Consider the following 16031-nt stretch of genomic DNA (forward strand, 5'->3'; position numbering starts at 1 on the left):
CAACTTAAAAAACAATTTATAGAATTGGAACATGAAATTAAATTATTAGAACAAAAATTAATTGATAAATGGGAATATGAAACATTGCAGAAATTATTAAAAACAAAAGTTAAATATAATGAGATTTCTTCTCAAATTGTAAGGAAAGATATGTTCTACCAGCAAGTACAGTATTATGGAAATTCAAATAAAGCTGGGAGATTATTAGCAAACTTCATTAAACCAAAAAAAAGAAAATCTAAGATTATAGCAATTAAGGATAAACAGGGCAATACACACACTAGCAATGAAGATATAATAAAACAATTTCTTGATTTTTATAAGGATTTATATACTTCTGATACTTATGATACTTATGAAAATAAAGAACTTGATGGTATAGAATTTTTAAAATCATTTATTGGACCAAATATTCCAGATCATATAAAAGGAAGTTTAGAAGAACATATATCTATAAAAGAAATAGAAACAGCATTAAAAGCTCTTAGAGTTGGATCTGCTCCAGGTGGAGATGGATATACTGTTGAATTTTATAAAACATTTCAAAATATATTATTACCTTATCTATTAAATTTATATCAATATCAAATAAACAATGGAAATATATCAGGAACTATGGCTGATTCTGTTATAATTGTCTTGCCAAAACCAAACAGGGATCCGACATTGATAACAAATTATAGGCCTATATCTTTGATGAATGTAGATGCTAAATTAATTGCTAAAGTGTTGGCTATAAGATTAGCAAAAGCTCTTCCTTTTATCATTGATGTACATCAAACAGGATTCGTTGCTAAAAGACATTCTTCACATAACACTAGATTAGCATTTCACTCTTTAAATTTAGCAAAAAATTTTAATGATCCAGCTTTTCTAATATCATTAGATGCAGAAAAAGCATTTGATAGAGTGGAATGGAAATTTATGTATCAAACTTTAGAATGGTTTGGTATAGGACCTGGCTTTATTAAAATGATTCAAACATTATATAGCTCCCCTGGAGCAAGATTAAATATTAATAATAACTTATCTAATAAATTTAACTTGCTAAGGGGAGTTAGACAGGGTTGTCCTTTATCTCCCTTACTATTTGATATCGTTCTGGAACCCTTATTAATTGCAATAAATCAAACTAAGGGAATAAAGGGAATCACATTTTCTAACTGGGAATTTAAATTATCTGCATATGCAGATGATATTTTATTATATTTAAGAGAACCAGAAGATACCATTCCACATCTACTTAACTTAATAGAAAAATTTGGTAAAATTTCTGGTTATAAAATCAATTGGGAAAAATCTGAAGTTCTTCCAATTAACATCCATTGTACTAAAGGATTATTTAACTCATATTCATTTAAATGGAAAGATGAAGGAATAAAATATTTAGGTATTCATATAAAATCTACAATTGATGACACAGTAAAAGAAAATGAAAAACTTTTATTAAAGAAAGTAACAGAAATGTGTGAGCAATGGAATCCTTTACATCTTTCTTGGTGGGGAAGAGTCCAAACAATTAAAATGATGATTTTACCTCTGGTTTGTTATCAAATGAGTATGATCCCAATATTTTTTCAGGGGTCATTTTATAAAAAGTTAAACAGTGTGCTTACAAAATTTGTTTGGTTTGGGAAAAGACCCAGAATCGCTTTAGCATCATTACAAAAAACAATCAAGGAGGGAGGGGTAAATTTTCCAAATTTCTATAGGTATCAAGCCTATATATTAAGACAGGGTATGTATTGGATCCTCCCAGATCTCATAGAAAATATACCCGATTGGTTATATTTAGAATGGCGCCTCATGTTTCCTTTACATCCAGAACATTTCATTAGTATAACAATGCCTAAAAGATATAAAGATCACAGAATTCTAATAGATACATGGAAAACATTAAGATTTATAAACAATTTATCACCAGATCCATTAGCTAAATCTTTAAATCAATCTATTTGGGTAAACTCCAGGATCAAAATTGGTGGATTTAAAATAGTATGGAAACAATGGATAAAAGCAGGTATACGTTAAAAGATTATATATTAAATGGATCACTGCTTAGTTTTTCACAATTGCAACAAAAATTTGAATTAGATAAAACACAATATTTTAAATGGATGCAATTGAAGCAGGCTATTCAGGAAGGGTTCCCTGAATGGAAGAATCTTGACAATCATTATAGTTTACCAATCCTTTGTTTTCAAGCGGATTTTCTAGGACACCAAGCCGCAAAATGGTATAAGATTATATATGGATTTTTAAATAAAAAAAAAAGGACAGGACTTAGGAACATTTGGAGTATTGAGATAGGACAGACAATTTCTGCATCTCAATGGCAAAAATTTTGGTCCTGGAGAATACATACTACAAGGTCAGCATCTATGAGTCAAACATGGTTATTTTTATTACATAGAATTTTATGGACCCCTACGAGATTACAGAAATTAGATAGTAATAGATCTAATAGATGCTGGCATTGTAAGATAGAAGTGGGGACATTGGACCATTTATTATTCTTTTGTCCCTGCATTAATTCGGCCCCAAATTAATAAACTATTAGATAATCACGTTGGACTATCATATGATACAATATTATTTGGAACAGCAATGAGAACACAGAGTCCGATATCAGCTAACAATAATAAACTTTTATTAATTTTAACAGGGGTTGCCATTCAGCAAATTACACAAAACTGGAAAGATTACACTAAATTAAACTATACTTTCTGGTGGAATTCAACTTGTCATATATATAAAATGGAAAAAGTACTGGCAATACAACAAGGTTATATTAAAAAATTTAATAAAATATGGGGACCATTGACAAATTTTTCTAATGATCAGATATCATAGCACATATATAGAACATATAAAAAGGGTAGGGAGGGAAAATTATTGTAATAATATTTAAATATATAACTCTGATAAGGGGAGGGGTTTAATTTACAATGTAAGAACAATTATTAAAAATCTTCAAGTGTTTATTATAAATGAATGTAATACATGTATTTCACTTGTTGTAAGAATTTTAAAATAAAAAATATATTGGAAAAAAAAAAAAAAGTAGACACATTGCCATTTATCTCACTCAAAATACTCCCCCTCGCTTTGAACACACTTACCCATCGTTCTTATCACTTTCTGAAGCAGTTCAGGAAGTCTTCTTTAGTGTCTTTAGTTGCGCTGTTGTTGCTGCCTCGATGTCCTGAATCGATTCGAAACGTTTACGCTTCATTGACATTTTGACTTTGGAGAAGAGCCAGAAGTCACACAGTCTCAGATCAAGTGGATGAGGACACACCATAATATTTTTATTTGACAATGTGTCATGATGGAGCGTTGTCATGATGGAGCGTTGTCATGATGGAGGAAGAAACAGTTTACCCATGTCTCAAGTCACACTTACTCGCCTCATGTTCAAATCTTTTAAAATATTTTGAACGGCACCATAAGAGATGATCAGATCCTCAGAAATTTCCCTAATAGTTAATTGCCTCTTTGATCGAATCATTTTGCTTACTCTTTCAACATTCTCTTGGGTTTTGGATATTGAAGGACATCCTGATCTTTCCTCGTCTTCAAACCGATTCACAACCATTACAAAATCGCTCAAACCACTTGTAAACCATCTTCAAGGTCGCTGCAGCATCATAAACTAATTCTGATGAACGCCTGCTTCTTCCAAGCTGCCTGACAAGGAGGAGAGAGGAAATGATCTGGCAAGGGCCGGCAAAACTTGAGAGTATAGTCGTCCCAAATCACCTCCAGGACCCACTGATCCGATGTGATCTTGGACAACCCTGGTAAAATTCTCGCAACCAGGCTCCTACCAGAACCAGAGAAAGGACAGGCTGAAGAGGATCGAGCCTTGACAGTACCTACGACACTCACAGAAATGCCCACTATAGGCGCCACCCCTCGTCACCTGACGAGGCTTGTCCTCCGGAAGCCAAGGCACCTTAGAATCATTCAAGACCTGAATCAGCTTATCCAACTCCTCCCCAAAGAGGAAAGCACCTTATAAAGGAAATTTACTGAGCTTAGACTTAGAGGCCGCATCTACCGACCAATCCCAAAGCCAGAGGGTACGGCAAGTCACAACTCAAAAGAGCTATGGATTTGGCTAAGGCACGCAACAGATCATACATGGCATCAGATAGATTGAAGTGCTGAGCTCAATTTTAACCACTTCCAGATCCACTAAGGACCAGTTAGCTGACTTCTGGTCAAGGACCCACTCGGACCACCAGAAAAAAGCCCAGGCTACCAAACTGCCACAAACAGCCACCTGCACAGCCAAGGCAGCAACATCAAAACTCTGCTTAAGGAGAGCCTCCATCTTACGGTCCTGAGGATCTCTCAGGGCCAAACTGCCCTCAACTGGCACAGTATGCCAACATGCGATAGCCGGGACCCCCGCATCAACCACAGGAGACTTAAAGGTATCCCTATTCCCATCAGGAATGGGGTAGAGCTTGGCCATGGAGCACGCCAAGTGAAAAGGATATCCAGCATCTTCCACTGCATGTACCACATCCCCAATATTCTGATGTATAGGAAAAGAGCGAGATGCTGAATGGATCCCTCTAAGCAGAGGGTCCACCACATGAGGGGAGTCCTTAGTTTCCTCCTCAAAACACAAAACCGAAGATACCTGGAGAATAAGCTCCTGCAGCTCTTCCCAGTGAAAAATGTGCACAACCAACGCATCCTTACCAACCGGTAGCTCCAAAAATCCTCCATCCATGTCATACGACCCCTCAGAGGATCTTGAGGAACCATCCCAAGGTCCAAGTCCTCATCCGGTGAAACCGTCAGCCAAGAAAAAATCCTCATCCCAAGCTACCCACAGCTGCTTAGACGATGGCTGGGGAGATTGGACAGGGGGAAATTGAATTGGGGAGGCTGTGGGAGGCAAAGACCTCCCCCCCTGAAGACCCAAGACCCCCCGAGACAGAAGCAGGACCCCAACCGCCTGTAAATATGCCTTGTACATTGTTAAAACAATATGCCTTGTACATGGCTAAAATAAAATCAGGGCAAAAAAAACCCTGGTGGTAGCAGCCCCAAATTCATTGCAGGGGCAGAAGAAACAGCTAAGACCTGTTCCTGTCTCTCTAAAATAGGAGGGTCGCCTGAGGCCATAGGCAAAATGGTGGGGCTTCCCGCTAAAACCGAGGGAATGCCTGCTGAAAAACTGTCTCCTGAAAGCATAAGTGGTAGAAAACTGACTAGACCCAGCCACTAATTCAAAACCCATTGTAGCAGCCACTGTAGTGGGAAGGGCACCCCCAGTGGCCAATCTTTCTCTCCCTGACCGTCTGTAGTTGAGGAAACCCTGTCATGGGTGGCTAGGGAAGCACGGGCTTCTCCAGTACTCCCTGCTGATAAGCAGTGCACGTGCATTGGCAAAGCCTACACCCAAGTACCCAAAACTAATGCCAGTTCCCCCTCGAACTGGCCTACACTGCCACAAACATGCCGGCCACATCCACTGCTCATCGCGCACATAAAACGCACTTCTGATTTTTATAACATACAGGCAAGAGACGTACGCACAAATTAGCTGCAGAAAAAAAAATGGCTGCCTCAGGCCTTTCAATTAATATGAGCTGTTCTTTACTTTATTTATATATTTTAAGTCTTACGGCCCACAGCTATAATACCAATTGAGCAGACTCCACAAGCATTCTAAACTGTAGTCTGTACCTGAAGTATGGTCAAGCGTACAGTTGAGGCTCCTCTAACAATAAAAAGTGGAGAGGTGGGGGAAATGGGAGGGAAGGATTCAACCCTTTCGAGTGTGGCACCCCCGAGGTCGGCAGGACCCGAGAGTTCCCCAAGCTCAATCTGGACAGCACAAAGGGACAACATAAAAGTCACTAATCAGATCCAACAGGCCCCAACTACACTTCTCCCTCAGTATTCGCAGGGGTTAGTGGCAGAGCCGGCCCCCGAATGTTGAAAATTTGCGAATAACTTTTTGGCTGGCTGACCCACCCCCGCCTCCCCCCAGGCATTCCGGACCTTATCTGGTGGTCTAGCGGGCTTTTGGGGCATGAGCAATCTTCCTACGTTCCTGCCCTGTGCAGATCACTCATAGGAAATGGTTGCCGTGAGTTCCCGTAGTTTCTCGAGACTACGACAGGAGCTCACGGCAGCCATTTCCTATGAGTGATCTGCACAGGAAAGGAGTGTAGGAAGATCGCTCCTGCCCCGAAAGCCCACTAGATCACCAGGTAAGGTCCGGGATGCCAGGGGGAAGGCAGGAAGGAGGCAAGGAAGGTCCGGAATGCAGCTTTATTTAAAAAAAAAATAAAAAAATTTAAATTTGCAAATAACCGAATCCGCAGATACTGAAACCACGGATTTGGAGGGAGAAGTGTAGCAGGCTTACCACTCCCCCTGCTGGAGACTGAGAACAGACTGATTGAAATGGGACTGCACAGCACACTTATACTGATGCCAAGTCATTAGGTCTGTCTCCACCTGCTGGCAGAGGAGCTTAAACCCATCCGTTCTGTGCCAGTCTAGAGAGACGCTAAAGGATTTTATTTCACTGGTGGAAGGAAATTGGTCTTATGACTGAAGAAATGTTTCATATCCGAGTATGTGTTATTGACAGCATGTATTAACATCAAAACTCATGATTCCAAATTAAAAAATAGAACCAAACAAACAAAAAACAAACAAACCCTACAACAATCAAAACTCTCCCCTTTCCCCCAAGCTGTCTCTTGCTTTCAAAGGACACAAAGAATATCCAGTCAATCCCACCTGGTCAATGCTGTATTCCAAGATGGTGCCAGCTGATTCCAGGATGATAATGATTTAGAATGTGGCACCAAGTAGGCTTCTGCAACTGGGGATTGCTTCTGCCCTCTTTAGGCTCCAGTGAGAGTACATAGATTTGGAGAAGTTCAGGAGGTGAAGAGCGTTTTAACTTTTTTATTTAGTGGCTCATTCAGTTGGCAGACTGAGAAATGTTTTAGTATAAAAAAAAAAAGTTGCTCACTTTTACTGTTTCATTTCCAAGGTGCTAGGCAACAGCTGTTTTGCATCTCATTACTCATTAGCTAGTTCTTGTCATTCAGTTTTGTTATCTAATTAAAGGCACAGGCTTTTATTGGATGGACATCAGAAACTGTCAATTTCCCTACTCTCTCATCATCTTCGCATCTTGCCTGCTATTAAACCTGGAAGCAAGAAAATATGCAGAAAACCCAAGACTGAAAGCTCTGGCTTTCTAATGGTGGGCTTTAGCATGTGGAGAGAATAAAGTTAGCGTCCTCTTCCATGGGTAGCATTAGTGAGCATTTCAAGCCCGATTCTATAAACGGTGCCTAACAGCTAGGGTAGACATGGGCAAACTACGGCCCATGGGCCGCATCCAGCCCATTTAGTTTTTTAATCTGGCCCACTGACTGCAACCCTTCATACCTCCCTCCAGAGCCGCATCGGGCTGTCAACACTCTAAACAGGCTGCTTTGCGGCCTTCTCTTGTTGGGGAATTCCCTCTGCTGCATCACTGATGTTATCAGTAACACGGCACATGGAAGGCCCCGAAGCAGCCTGTTTAGAGTGCTGCCGGCCCAACGCTGCTCTGGAGGGAGGTATGTAGGGCTTGCAATCAGTGGGGTTCAAATGGGAGGGAAGGATGGAGGGTCAGAAAGGGCTTGGCTGTGCGGCAGGGACGGGTACTCAAGGGTTCTGCTGCACAAGGGATGGAAGCTGGGCAAGGGTTCTGCTGCACAGGGGGATGGGAGGGATAGAAAGATGCTCTTGTTCCGGCCCCTCTGTCAAATTTAAGAACCCATTGTGGCCCACGAGTCAAAAAATTTACCCACCTCTGCTCAGTGCGGTAGTCAATCAACCGCTAGACACCATTTGTAGAACAATGCCTAACTTGACTTAAGCACTGGTAGGTGCAGGGCAGGATTAACCAATAGGCCAAGTAGGCACATACCTAGGGCCCGAAATGGTCAGGGGGGCCCGATGAAGGAGGGCATCAACATTGTTTTTTCCAAACAGCGATGGATCCCTCCAGCATCCATCGGCTTTTACTCTATCCTTATCCTTCTTGACCCGTCTGCTGCCTTTGATACTGTAAATCACAGCTTACTCCTTGATATGCTGTCCTCGTTTGGATTCTGGGAATCTGTCTTCTCCTGGTTAGCCTCCTACCTTTCCCTTTCCCTCGAATCCAGAGTTCACGGAACGGCCCCCCCGGAAGGAACGTAGAGTAGTGGTCATTGGGGACTCCATGCTAAGGGGCACCGAGGGACCAATTTGCATACCCAATCTGCAGTCAAGAGAGGTCTGCTGTCTTCCCGGAGCCAGGATCCGGGATGTGACCACCAGCCTAAACAAACTTATAAAGCCCAATGATCATTTTCCCATGTTTCTCATCCATATAGGCACAAACGACACAGCTAAGAGTACCACGGAGAACATTCCCAACAACTTTGGAGCCCTGGGAAAGAAGCTGAAACAGATAGGAGCACAGGTGGTTTTCTCATCGATCCTCCCAGTAAGAAACAAAGGCAGAACTAGAGAAGAGCGTATCCAACGGACTAACGAATGGCTCCGCGAATGGTGTACAGAAATGAACTTTGGATTCCTAGACCACGGTGAGACACTCCAGGGACTACAGGGACCTGACGGACTCTACCTAACCAGGAGAAGTAAGAGCGTATTCGGACATCGCCTGGCCCGCCTACTCCGCAGGGCTTTAAACTAGGTAAGTTGGGGGAGGGCACATACTTATATCCCAGAGCAGTAAGAAATCACCCTGAGGAGGCGAGTCACACACACACTTCTGAGTCTAAGGTTAGTACCCACGATAATTTAAAGGGAATTATCAATGATAATTTAGGAGTCACTCTAACCCAAAAGGGAATCTCTTCACAGATATGGAAAGCTATGTATGTTAATGCACACAGCCTGGGCAATAAAATTCTAGAATTAGAGACTGAAATAATAAACGCTGACCTAGATGTGGTAGCAATATCAGAAACCTGGTTCACAGACTCGCATGGGTAGGATATGGTTATACCAGGCTACAATCTACTACGTCGCGACAGAGAAGGCAAGTAAGGGGGAGGGGTAGTATTGTACACTAAGGATAACATCAAAACTACCAGAATTACAGATGTTAGTTACACTGGGGAATCCCTCTGGGTGAATCTGGCCAGAGGAAATGAAAAATGCCTATACCTTGGTGTGATATACAGACCTCCAAGACAACAGGAAGACAAAGACCTAGAACTAATCGAGGACATAGAGAACATCACTCTAAGGGGAGACACAGTGCTGTTAGGGGACTTCAACATGCCCGATGTAGATTGGAACACACTCTCCGCGACTACGTGTGGCAGCAAAAGAATTTTGAACTCCATAAAGGGTGCACGACTCAAGCAAATGGTGTTGGAGCCCACCAGGGACCAGACGATACTAGACCTGGTACTCACCAACGGAGATAGCGTCTCGGATGTCTCAGTTGGTGATACACTGGCCTCCAGCGACCATAATATGGTATGGATTAACCTCAAGAAAGGTTTCTCCAAGTCAAACACAGCAACGAGGATTCTCAACTTTAGAGGCACGGACTTCAACCGTATGGGAGATTTTGTCCATCAGGAGTTACATAAACAAGCACAACCTCACAATGTGGAGGATATGTGGTCGACTCTTAAGTCCACCCTACACGAAGCAACAAACCGCTACATAAGAACAATAAGAAAGCACAGGAAGAACAAAAGACCCCAATGGTTCAGTGCAGAAATTTCGAACCTTGTTAAAAAGAAAAAAGAAGCATTTATCACCTACAAACATCTAGGCAAACGAGAGGCGAAAAAAGACTATCTAGACAGATCTAAAGCTGTCAAAATAGCAGTCAGAGAGGCCAAACTCCGAATGGAAGAAGATCTAGCACGGAACATTAAGAAAGGGGATAAATCCTTCTTCAGCTATATAAGTCACAGGAAAAGAAACAAAGATGGGATAGAACGCCTGAAGAAATCGGACGGTAGCCTTGTAGAATCAGATTCTGCCAAGGCAGAATTACTAAACAAATACTTCTGCTCGATCTTCACCTGTGAAGCGCCGGGAGCTGGTCCACAGCTTCAGACGGGAGACAGCCAGAAAGACTCGTTTCAAGACTTCGAGTTTACGCCCAGTAGCGTCTACTACGAACTATTAAGACTCAAAGTAAATAAAGCCATGGGACCGGACAACCTACATCCCAGAGTGCTCTGGGAATTGAGAGAAGTCCTGGCAGAACCATTATCTGTTCTTTTCAATCTTTCCCTACGCACAGGAAGAGTCTCCTTGGACTGGAAAACCGCCAACGTTATCCCACTCCACAAAAAGGGCTGCAGGACAGAGACGGCAAACTACAGACCAGTGAGTCTCACGTCTATAGTGTGCAAGCTCATGGAAACACTGATCAAACAAAATCTTGACATAATCCTAGACGAGGAAAACCTACATGACCCCCACCAGCATGGGTTCACCCAGGGCAGATCCTGCCAATCGAACCTGATTAGTTTTTTTGACTGGGTTACTAGACAACTAGACGCCAGGGAGGCACTGGATGTAGTATATTTAGACTTCAGTAAAGCTTTTGATAGCGTCCCACACCGAAGGCTATTGAACAAGCTGAAATCGATAGGATTAGGAGACACTCTAACTACATGGGTTGAGGATTGACTGAGTGGAAGACTTCAGAGGGTGGTGGTAAACGGTACCCCATCCAAAACGTCAAGCGTGATCAGTGGAGTGCCGCAGGGCTCGGTCTTGGGCCCGATTCTATTCAACTTATTCATAAGAGATATGACCTAAGGACTTAGAGGAAAGGTATCACTATTCGCCGATGACGCCAAACTTTGCAACATAGTAGGTGAAAGCAGTTTGCCTGATAATATGACGCAGGATCTACTGCTGTTGGAACAGTGGTCAGCAACATGGCAACTAGGCTTCAATGCTAAAAAGTGTAAGGTAATGCACCTGGGTAAGAAAAACCCGCACAGAACTTACGTACTAAATGGTGAGACCTTGGCCAGGACCACGACGGAACGTGATCTAGGGGTGATCATTAGTGATGACATGAAGGCTGCCAAGCAAGTGGAAAAAGCTTCCTCCAGGGCAAGGCAAATGATGGGTTGTATCCGTAGAGGTTTTGTCAGCAGGAGACCTGAAGTCATGATGCCGCTATACAGGTCCATGGTGAGGCCTCACTTGGAATATTGTGTTCAATTCTGGAGACCACACTACCGGAAGGATGTGCTGAGAATCGAGTCGGTTCAACGCATGGCCACTAGGATGGTCTTGGGGCTAAAGGATCTCACATATGAAGAAAGACTGAATAAACTGAGGCTGTACTCACTTGAGGAACGAAGAGAGAGGAGACATGATTGAAACGTTTAAGTACATCACGGGCCGTATCGAGTCGGAAGAAGATATCTTCTACCTCATGGGCCCCTCGACCACCAGGGGGCATCCGCTGAAAATCAGGGGAGGGAAGTTCCATGGTGACTCCAGAAAATACTTCTTCACCGAAAGAGTGGTGGATCATTGGAACAGACTCCCACTGCAGGTGATTGAGGCCAACAGCGTGTCAGATTTTAAGAGAAAATGGGATAGTCACATGGGATCCCTAGGGGAGTGAAACCAGGGGCCGGGTATTTGGAATGGGCAGACTTGGTGGGCTATAGCCCTTTTCTGCCGTCTTTTCTATGTTTCTATGTTTAATGCACCTTTAGTTTATGTGTTGGTGGGTCCTTTTCTGCTGCTACCCCGCTAATGGTTGGTGTACCCCAGGGTTCTGTCTTAGGATCTCTTTTCTCTCTACATTTCTTCCCTCGGTACCCTGATCTCCTTCCATGGCTTCCAGTATCACCTATATGCTGACGACTCCCAGATCTACACCTGAAATTTCACCTAAAGTCCAAGAAAAAGTCTCAGCTTGTTTGGCTGACATTGCTGCCTGATGTTCTGCCGCCATCTGAAACTAAATAGGTCCAAGACTGAGTTGCTCCTCTTTCCTCCTAAACCCTCTGCTCCTCCTCCTCCTTTCTCCATCTTGGTAAATAATACTGTCATTGTTCCAGTCTCCTCTGCTCGTAATTTTGGACTGGTCTTCGATTCTAACCTCTCATTTTCTACGCATACTGCTGCTAAGATACATTTTCTACGCATACATGCTGCTAAGATCTGTTGCTTCTATCTCTTCAATATCACCAAAATTTGCCCCTTCCTCTCTGAGCACACTACTCGGATGCTTGTCCAAGCTCTCGTAACCTCACGCTTAGATTATTGCCTTTGGCAGCCCAAAAGCTTTCCCTCTGCTACTGCTTCACACCTAAGCAGGGACAAGATGCAGTAGCAGAAAGCTTCCAGGCCAGCAGCCCGAAGAGTGAAAGAACACTGCAATGATAGATCCTGCAAAGGGTTTGGGGGATGGAACCCTGAACTGCTACTGCTCGTGGACCTTGTAATGAAGACTACTGTAGTAGTGGGTCGGTGGTCTAGTGCTGCCCAATTCAAGGAAAAAATTTTCAATTTCATTTTCCCATCCAATGGGGTGTATTTTTTCCCCAAACATCCTGGCAAGTTTATTTTGTGGCCCCTTCACCCATCCTACTCCTATTTGCCCTCTCCAACCCCATGCTGGCACTGTGATATAAACAAAACACACAAAAAAAATTTCCTTTCTCAGTTAGCTCACTCTCATTGTAACACCAGCTCTGGCAGGATACACATTTCAAATCTGACATATTGTAAATCACAAAATAGAAAATAAAATTTTTTTCAACCTTTTGTCATCTGATCATTTTATTATTCAAATCATGTTGGTCCCAGGCTCTAGTTTGTCTTCTGTTAACTCGCTCACTAGGGTCTCCTGCCCATTTGATGTTTTCTTCCCCACTGTCTACCATCTCTCTCCCCCCCCGAGTCAAACCTCTCTATTCCCCCCCATGCAGCATCTCTCCCTTCTTCCCCTCCTCCATTATTATGTGCAACATTTCTTTCTCTCTTCCTATGCATCATCTCTCCCTGTCCTCCACCCTATCCATCATTTCTCCCCCTCTCTTCTCCAAGCATGTTTCCCTCCCCTCCACCATATGCAGGATTTCTCCCTATCTTTTTGTTCTCCCTATCTTTCTTCCTTTCCTCTAACCTATGTTCAACAATTCTTCTCTCTCCTCATGTACAACAACTTTCCAGCCCTCCTATCCCCCTGGGCAGCACCTCCTGACCAATCACCCCCACAATGTGAGACCTTCAGGTCTCCCAAAGCAGTGGCAGTTGTCTGGCAGAGGCAGCACTATGAACTGGCTGTACACGGCCTGCCACGTCATCAGTGATGTGTTAAAGCGATGGTGGGGCAGGTCGTGAGCAGCCTGTTCAGATCTTTGCCTCTGCTAGCCAGTCACCGCCACTGCTGCTTTAGGAGGCCTGGAGGTTTGTCAGGTCTCACGTGTATGCATGCGCAAGTTGGTCACTGAATCAGTGATTTTTTTTCAGAGAACAAATCAATTCACTGAAGTGAATCAGGCAGCACGTGAGGTCCCAAAAATATTGGGGTCACTCAAGCACCCACAGAGCTGGCACCTATGGTCCCTTGCACGTAAATGCTTTAGCTCAGTTCAGCACCTAACATCTAACCTTGCATCAGAACAAACAGAATATTCAACAAAAATTAAGATTAATCTTTAATGTGAAGATACTGTCAGTGTTATTTATCCTTTCTGATATTTTGCTTTTTCTTTCTCAAGGTTTGCAATTCTCAAAGCTATCTTGTATATGTGAGCAAAAAAACAAAAAACCCACAAGCTGGTATTTAAAATCTTTATTTTATCATTAAAAATGCTTTTTTCTACAGAGATGACAATTTAATTTCAGTGCATATTATACACAAAATGTTTCCTTTCACTTGTCTAACAAAAATCTATTACATGCCATATCTGCCAAGTGCGCAAGATCAAGCATACTGGGTGAGAAATGTGACTGCAATGCAAATACAATGCTACATCTTATATACTACCAGAAGGCTTGCCCTTGGGACTTTAGTTCAGCCTGTAATGCCACATGTGCCTATTCTGCTGATGTAAAACTATAGGTGTGCAGTGCATTGTTTGGGAACAGATGGTAAGAACTCTGATCCAGTTCATATGTTTAACAATGTGATGAAGCTGCTTTGAGAGGAACTTGTGAACAGCAATATCAAACTTATTAAAATAACTGAATGAACAAGAGATTAGAATATTTTCAGACAGTTGGAGAGAAAACTACAAGAGAAAAAAATATCTGTTGTCGCACTGTAGACATATCCTGTAGTTATCAGAGCAATGAGTATTTTAAAAAGGCACATAGAGTGTAGAAAAGCTACACGTCCTTCATATATGAGTAGGTTACTAAGCCTACATTAAAAAAAGGCAAAAAAACAAACAAATCCCCAACTCGGAACACTGCAAAGCCATGTAGAATTCAATAGCTGTACCACCCAGAGGATCACAGCACAGAGCATTACGTACAGATGGCCTACCTCTGAAGAATGTGTATGCTACTTTTGATACCTGTAAATGCAGATGTTTTTAAATCTAAGAACCATTTTGCTTGAATAAATAGTACTGCCCTAGTTGAAACCAGGTGAAAATATATTGCAAATGCTCCAATTCCTTTCATCTCTGCCACACCCCAGCATGCTACCCCACACTGTCCAGGATCAGGAGGACTTAACTACCCCATCATCTGTGTTCCTGCTACACTAATCAGCCCCTCTGCTTCCATCAAGCTCTGTCTGCAATGGAAGAGCTTTGCAAAGAGTGACCCTTGTGGCCACGGACAAAACCAGAGGGACCAAACAGTCAGATAACACATGCAGGAACCTAACCATATGGAGGCAATTTTATAAGTAATTCTGCCTGAGTAAAGAGGGTAATATATGGAGAATGAAAGATTAGGTTCTTACCTTTGCTAATCTTCTTTCTTGTAAATCCTCACTTTATTCCGGGACCAGTGTGTTATTTCCCTCCTCCTGCCAGGGATCTGTAGGAAGCCTCAAAACCTTTGAAGCTTTTACCCCCTCCCCCTCACACCTTACCACTGAGCTCCTGTGTACTCCAGTCAGTCTTAAAAGCAGCCAGGAACATCTGTAGAGGACAAGAGAATGGGGAACTCCCCGACAAGCAAATAAGTTCTGCTCATATAAACAAATGCAACAACAATGCAAAACAAAATATGTTATAAAACAGTAAAAACCTGAACGACAAAACAGTGCTAAAAGGGAGAAACAGCTTGCACCGACAGAGGGGGGGCACCTGATCTAGGCCCCCCCCCCCAAATATGAAGAGCTAAACCTAGTTTGATGGCACTCTTATAAAGGCTGGTCAGAAACCCAGCTTACCTGTACTTGTAAGGTAGAAAATCTGCAAATCAGCATGTATAGGGCGGGTTCCCGGAATAAAGTGAGGATTTACAAGAAAGAATATTAGCAAAGGTAAGAACCTAATCGTTTGTTCTTGTACAATCTCACTTTATTCCGGAACCAGTGAGACATAACAGAGCATTCCTGAAAAGTCAGGGTGGGGCTGATGAGCCCGCCGCCAACCCAGAGAAGCCAACAGCAATTTCCTGCTTGGCCGTCACATTGATCCTGCAAAACTTGGTGAAAGTATGCAAATCTCAGCCAGAGGCACAGTCAATGAGTCTGCCCAAGAGGAGACACTTCGCTACGTAAGTCATGGAAATGGCCATGCGAAGCCACCTGTAAATAGTAGCCTTAGAGGCTGACTTACCTTTGCGGGCAGAACCCGCCAAACAGGTGGTCAGAGAAGCCAAACTCATTGGTAGCCTCCAGATTTTGCAATAAAAGCCTGTGCACGGCTAAAGCCCAGAACACACGGTCTTGCTCACTTGAACCAGAGGAAACCAAAAGGGACAGTATGCAGCATCACTGCAGAATTCATGAAACGTAGAAACGGATTACTGAAGGAAAGAGCCTGAAGCCCCGAAACTCTCATAAGAAG

Source organism: Geotrypetes seraphini, chromosome 1, assembly GCF_902459505.1.
Source record: "Geotrypetes seraphini chromosome 1, aGeoSer1.1, whole genome shotgun sequence".
NCBI lineage: Eukaryota > Metazoa > Chordata > Amphibia > Gymnophiona > Dermophiidae > Geotrypetes > Geotrypetes seraphini.